This window comes from Quercus robur, chromosome 7, assembly GCF_932294415.1.
Source record: "Quercus robur chromosome 7, dhQueRobu3.1, whole genome shotgun sequence".
In the NCBI taxonomy this organism is placed as follows: domain Eukaryota; kingdom Viridiplantae; phylum Streptophyta; class Magnoliopsida; order Fagales; family Fagaceae; genus Quercus; species Quercus robur.
The window spans coordinates 41,746,283-41,754,351 of record NC_065540.1 but is presented as its reverse complement, the minus strand read 5'-3'; positions in this window follow the sequence as shown (position 1 = coordinate 41,754,351).

Below are 8,069 nucleotides of genomic sequence, written 5' to 3'. Positions count from 1 at the left end.
TATTCTATTTTTAAAATTTACAATAATTTTTTTTTAATACAATTCTTTCTCATGGCAATAAATCTCCAATGTCTCCATCCCTCCACTAATCATTTTTTCTTCAATCTTTTTGTCTTATGCATAGTTTCAAACTCTAAGTTCTTATTACAAACTCAAATTTTAAGTAAATAGGAACAAAATTGAACACTACATTATATTTTAAAAGAAATTTAGGCAAATGAAGTGGTATACAACTTTTACATTTACATTTACATTATATTTTAAAATTTTCAAAACAATATTATACTTTTAAACTTTTACATTTACATTATCTCAGTTTATTTTGAGTAATTATAAATTATACGTTTAAACTTTATGCACTTAGATTGTCCCTTCAATTGATTGTTATTAGAAATAATTGATTGTTTTTTATTATAATTGTTTACCTATTTTTATTAATGTTCACTAAAAACTTTTGAATCAATTCTGCTTGCAATCCTGTCTTTTTACCTTATCGCTCTGGGCTAAAATCATGGCCCTGAGAATATACACTTGTTATGCTCGCCGTTATTTTATAATTTTCCCAGCTTTCATAACGGATTGGTTACCAAAAAAACAAATGTAGCAAATATTATATTTGTTGTCTTCATCAGAGGAGTGTTTTTTCAATTTTTTAAGGTAATGATTGGGAATTTAATAACCTAGTTTAGTACTAATACTTCTGCAAAAATAAAAGAAGAGTCCTCATAGATCTCCGTCTACATTCACTCCTTGTAAATGAATCATCCTAAATATAATAATTGGTATAATATCTCATTGCTCACCACTTGTGAAATACTATGTTCATATTCAACGCAATTACGTTAACTGAGCATAAAGACGTCATTGTGATGTTGTCATGTGTGAACATCTGATATAATTGTTTCACCTTGAATAAGTCATTGTTAATGCCTGATTAAAAAGGACCAAAAAAAAAAAAAAAAAGTAATTTTTAATGCGGAATAGAGGACTACAAACCGAATTGAATTGTAATTAAAAACATCCACTCGCAGGCACGATGCTTTATCATTTCAAAATCGATTGCTTGTTCCTTTCTTTTTTTTTTAGTTTCTTATATTTATTTATTTGATTTGATTAAATATGTGCATGAGGGGGTGAACTGTGCACATATGAGGTAGGGTTGCAGAATTTCTTTTCAGCCCAATCCGACATTATTAAATTGAGAAACTCTTTAATCTTTATCCAACCCTAACCTTCACATATGTAGTCATATAGAAGCACATGCATATGGGTCAAAGGAACAAGTTTGTGTTTCAAACAGGTAGGATTGGTCCTTACACATATTCCTTTTGTATTAAAAAATGAACTGAGTTCTAATTTGAATAGATCATTGAAATTATTTTTTTACTCACTAATAATAATCATTAACAACCTACTATTCTTTAGCATATAATTTCTCCATTATAAAAAACGAAAAAAATGATACGCACATTAAAAATATGAAAAGGTAGACATAAAAGTCTACCTATTAATTGCTTTGTCTAAATTAAGATAGAGATATTAGAATTCATGTAATACACGTCAAGAAAAATAAAACAAGACATAAAATAAAATATTTTTATCTTTTTGAAATTTTTAATGTTTTTGGACATTTTTGAATAATCAAAACAAGCAAAAAGAACCAATAAAAAAAATACAAAAAAACAAAAATAGAAAGTAAACAGGTCCACAAATAATTGAAGGAAATAAATCAAGGACAAAGCAAAAAACACTCACTTTAGAAAATCTTTTCTCACCCATACAACACATGACATTGGCTTTGTAAGTGAAAAACCATGAAAAATGGAGTGTATTTAAGGGAGAATAAAATTCTTTTGAGAGTGTCAAAAATCTTGTAATTTTCTTTTGCAAGCCAACAATCTTGAAATTTTCAAAACCATGCCAAATAATTTTTATGGACTTGTGGCCTGGGGTATATGATCTCTTGTCCTAAACTGAAACACAGAATTCTTAGATTTTAATTTACGACAATTAAGACGAATATGACCAAAAATACCACAAAAATGACAAACAAGAATAAATTTTCTATTTTAGCTTTAGACTCAACTAACTATCGTTCCAAGCTTTTCATCTTTTCATTTTGAGAGGAAAAAAATTTTCTAAAAATTTCATTCTTTTTATTTAATTCATCCAATCTCACAATTAGTTCCTTTTTTTCATGTTTTGCCTTTTTTAACTCTTCCTAGAATTTCTCAGAAATTTTCAAACATTTAAATCATTTCTTACAGAGAGTTTCACAAATATCAATAAAATCAACATACAAATCAGTGTCTTCTTTATTTAATTTTTATAGGCATGAGTAACAAGACACTTAAAATTATCCATAACAGTAGGGGTCAAGAATTATACTCAAGACATTAATCCAAATAGAGTGTATCTACTTTGATACCAATTGTTGGTTTTAAATAAAATCCTATCAAAACATTGTATTTAACAAATTTTAAAGTTAACTTAATAATTAGATTTCTTATAAATGTTTTAGGTTAAACACATCATCATCAATACCTTGCAAGTGTGAAAATTTAAAAGAGGCATGACATGATGACCAAGGAAACCAATGAAACAAACCGTTTCATAGGAAAAACCTTGGGAACTTGACATTATCAATCCCGAGGTGAACATATTCACTATAAGAAAGTGATTTACAATCAAAACAATGGCGGTTCTATGAATTTTTTTTAGGGTGGTCACTAAAAAATTTAAATTATACAAAATCTAATAAAGCGATAACTTGAATTTTTGATTCAATTGTGAGTCGAATCGCTAAGGAGAGCAAAATTGTTGTGACTGCAAAGCCAAAATGAATATAATTCTATGCTTGCAAAATTTCAAAAAAATTAAAGATGAATAGCTATGCCATCAATAAATTGTTTTAATTGTTAGTTTTGATAGTTTAAGATTATGCATAAAATACAAGCTTATAGATCATATACTAAATAATATTCGATTGCCACAAAATTTGACATATGTATTAAGAGTGTAAAGAATATGCAATTCAACGGTTAGATTTTCAAAATATGTAGCAATGTTTATTTTATTGAGTAAGATTGTAGTTTTAGGCTACAACCAATTTTGTAGCTAAATTTTGTCATGCTATGATAGGATTAAACTGTATATATATTGTATCACTTGTAGATAGCCAAACACTGAACCACAATATTTTTCTTGGTATCATTTTTTAGGAAAAAATGAAATTAGAAATTATTTTTATTGAAAAGGTTGAACAAACTACAAATTTGAATATTTAGCAATTTTTATCTTTTTGTTTTATAATAGGCTTTTTGTTGAATAATTTGATCACTTGATGTTGTTTGGTCTTGTCTTGTTTTTGTTTAGTTTATGTTTGTTGTTATTTGGGCTAATACTGAAGAGGGACAGCTATTTTTGAGCTTATCAGGTGGGTAAAATACGTTTAATCCTTTCCAAAACTAAGTTCGTCCGTATGCCTCACAATTGTACCTAAAATGATGTATTTAGTCATCGAGGCATAATCCACTTTTAATGTTTTCATTCTCATTTTCTATCTTAATTTTCTGAAAATATCTTTTCCCTCTTGTGTTTCACCTAACAAAGGCATACAATACAGTGGAATAATGACACCCGTTAGGTTTTATGAATGATTTATAACTGATATTTTAAAATTCTGCAATAAAAGACTGGTGCCAAAATAGCTCTTCATTGCAAGGCGTGTTCAAATTATTCAATATGTGCTTAGTAGAATCCAAATCTATTGGCCTACATGCAATGTTCATCTTAGCAAAAAAAATATAATTCATTCTTGAATCTTGAATGTTTATTAATCCCTTCTCAGAAAAAATAAATAAATAAATAATAAAAAAATAAAGAATGTTGATTAATCAAAAGGAAGATTATTGGTGATGGGAATCAATCTAAGGTCAACTCATCCATAGTGGTCGTCCATAACTAGACCACGTCCAAAAAGCTTTGTGGAGAAAAAAGAACTCAGGGTGGGCATCATAGGTGGAAATACAACTCATTCATAGGTAATAAAGTCATCCAATTTCAAGAAGGTCATCCATGACCCAAGAGCATGGACGACCATAAGACACTTAGTGAGTTCTACGGGAAAGTTCTCAAAAGAGCTCCATATAGTCAGACCATGATGCACTACTCAACATACGTACCCCATTATCTCCATTAACCACACACATCACCCATGATGGTGGTGGATCCGAACCAATAGACTTACTTCTAACTCTTTATAAAATGAACAAGTCCCATTCACCTAAGGTAAGTTTTACCATTCACAATTTTTCATCCTTGTGCTCTAGAGAGAAAATTGACTTAACAGTCAGAGAATCCTTAACCGAGTTACATCAGTTACCCTTGACAATTCTTTCTTTTCTTTTCAAGACAAAAAAGTTATCATTATAACTCGAAGCATTCCAGTCTACTGATTTTCGTGCATCATCAATTGGTATTTAGAATATGGAATTGCACTAGGCTGTTGCAACTTTAAACGAAAAAAGCTTATATGGTTTAATTTCATGATAGTGTATGATATGCAATAAGAGTTTCCACACCGACGAGGAATATATATGTCTTAATATTGGAAAATATATATATATAGTACCAATTAACTTAATTAGCAAAGTCGCGCAATTATCATCAAGTAGATTTCATAAATTGAAAATCTATCATTCATATCTATAGAAGAAAAGATGTTAGAAAATATATTGTCTACTGTGAAGCAATGAGGGTTTGATGTCAGGGATTACGATTCAGGAACCGAGGCTATAGCACATCCCTTTGATTCCAAATCTTCATCAATTTAATATATCTCATAATGCCAAGGATAACAAGATCGCAGCTTAGATACTAGTATTGTGTGGGTTAAATTATGGAGTATTTTTTCTTGATTGAAATGTAGTTTTATTTATAACATGATAGGAAATAAAAATACAGAACACTAGCATTCCTCCTACTTATCGTAGGAGTAGGGTTATTGAGCAGAAAACAAGGAAAAATAAAATACGGCAAGGGAACGACAACAGTTGCAACAATAACCTAGGAAAGATACGAACCCAAATGAAGTCATCATGTGAGTCGATCGAGAAGCCACGACTGCATGCATGCATGTCTCATGCATATGAGCCATCACAATTATTTTTCTTACCCGGTTCTTCCTTTCCTGTTCGCTGCGGCTCGTCAATGTCTCATGGAATATTATTGTCACCCATTAGCTTAGTAGGTTTGTCTGAATCGTTTTTCTTTTTCTTTTTATTTCCCACATCATAAGGACTTAGGACAACAGGTTTAGCGTTATTTGTCACTCCGTTGCCAGGAGGCTTTGGTAACGGAGCCTTACTAAAAAGCTCAGGTTTCGTTGCCATTTTCTTGGGCATTTTTTCTTTTTTCTTTTTTCTTTTTTCGCTTGAAGATAGATATGATCACATTGAACCCCCTTTTATAAAGAGTCAAAACACCTTCACTGAAGAACTGCTTACCTGCTTACTACCTCTTTCTATTATTTCTTTAAAGATCAATAACAACTTACAGACTACGCCAACCACCGAACTATACCCGTGAAACGTGGGAATTTTTAACTCCACCGCGTACTAACAAATGACAACTCTCCCCTAAATTATCTAAACATGGAGTGGATTTTTTTTTTTTTCAAGTATATTTTTCATTCAAGTCAAATGTTTATCAAGATTCAAGAGTATTTTGATAATTAAAAAATCAATCATGATGGTTAAATTAAAAGTTCTTTTATTACTAAATAATTTTAAATACATTTATTTTCATATATATATATATATATATATATTTCAAGTATAATGTTGCTTAAAATGCAACGTACACAAATTTTAAAGTTTTTTTTTTTTTTTTTTATATACAAGATATAAATTTTACTCTAATTTAATTTAAGTATATATGTGTGTAAAGCTCATTCCTAGAAACTTGAACCTCAACCATTTCCCCCCACACCCCACAAGTACTTATACTTGTAAAGTGACCATCGCACCAAGAGTATGCGGTGATTAATTCTAAATATATTTGAAAATCATGAATTTGAACTCACATGTTTCATAATAAATGCTACTCAAAGAGATACACCCAAAGATTCAAGAATTGTGTGTCACTTCCTATTTTGGTGAGCCTCTATTGAGCAAATGCAAAATATTGAGAATTTTAGTATTTTACGTAGCTTCAAAAGAGTGAATGTGTCATTGAAGTAAATATTACATTCTTCTCGCATTCTTAGTCTTTCCAAGCATATAGATTGCTTTATAAAAATGTTATCCTTTGTGTAGTCAAAATTATTTTAAGTCTATTACTTTGAGGTGAATTGCATGAGGCTAATTAATTCTCTTTCTAATTGTAATTCTTACATAATTATATTTGATGATCAAAGTGTATTCTCAGCAGGATGAAATTTGTATTTTTTACCAAACTTTTATATATATATATATATATATATATATATATATATATATATCTAAATTACTTATTCTCATTTATTTTTAAGTCATTTTCCCTTCAAGAAAAACAAATAATTAAAATTATATTGTACATTACACAAGTTAGCTACCAGTGGAAATCATAGTTAGTTATTACACGTAATATACCCGTACAATACATGCACGTTAGCACGAAAAATTTAAAGAAACTCGCATTTCCCGTTTCCATATCAATTTTACGGAAACATACGCAATATTTTCGAACCAAAAGTTCAATTTGCATTGCTAACGGATGACGTTATATTTGCCTAGTTGTGAATGTTTTTTAAAGGATAGATTTTTATTTATTTATTTATTTTGAATCGAAACATGTCGCCATCCCATGACAATAAAAGATAAGAATTCTAAGAGATTGAAATCAACACACATGGCAGGCTTGATCTAGCCGTAGATGTTGGAGCAGTGTGCGGTTGTTGCAGTCTTTGACCTGGATCATGATCTTCTCCAAGAAGTTTTTTCGGCGATTTTTTAGGCCAGAGATTGGAATACATGCATAAACTGTTGAATTTTCATTGCTTAGTAGAATCAGTCTTTATCAGAAGCGTTTTTGCTATGTGGGTCTGTCTTATTGCATTGCTTTCTATTTAAGTAAAAATGTCTTCTTTCTTGTTGTTGCGGTGTGAATTGGTTCTTTTCTTTTTTTAATATTCTTGGTTTGTTAAGAATTTCAGTCCCAGATAGATACTACCCAGGTGATGTTTTTACATGATGTCATTGATGACAATTATAACATGTTTGTTCTAACTCTATATGTAGCAGTTTGATTGATTGTGAGTTTGATATCAGTTCCAACTATTTTTGCTCACAGTAAGCTTGCTTGCTCGATCGCATAAAAGTGTTTGTGTTCTTTATGTTGTTTTCTGATTCATATTGTTATCGAACTCAAACGCTGGTGTTTCAATTGGTTTTCCCATTCCTGACCCAAGTTTTTCAATTGGCTTTTTAGAGATCACAAACATTTAGGTGACATTTGAAAGTTGAACCTTATGCCCTGTTTCTATAATTCTTTTCTGGGTTTTGTTTTTTAAGAATATATTTGTCATTTCCTTACTGTCTGGAAGCAAATTATGTCATTATTTCTTTTTAAGAGTTCTTCTTCATTGTTGAGAATCTTCACATCCCCCTCAAAAAAAAAAAAAAAAAAGAATCTTCACATCCAGAGCAGCAAAACTCGATGGGCGAAACGACCGCAAATTATTTTTATTTTAATTTTAATTTTTTTTAATATGCCTATATGTAATAAGACAAGAAAGTCTATTCTCAGGAATAAGACAACAAAGCCCACACGTTGGTTGTTAAAAATATAGTAAAATACTATTTTTTTCATAACCTCATTCAATCCCCCCATTGCTTTTTGGTTCTTCTTCTTCTTCTGGAAATTGTTTTTTTTTTTTTTTTTTTTTTGGTAAATTTATCTAACCAACTTAACAACGTTCGCACCCTCAAAGAACACCGGAGAACATGCATGCATATGACAGTGCATCACAGAACACTGCCTACGTGATCGTAAACATAGGCGTAGCCGGGGGGCAAGGTGGTGTGTTT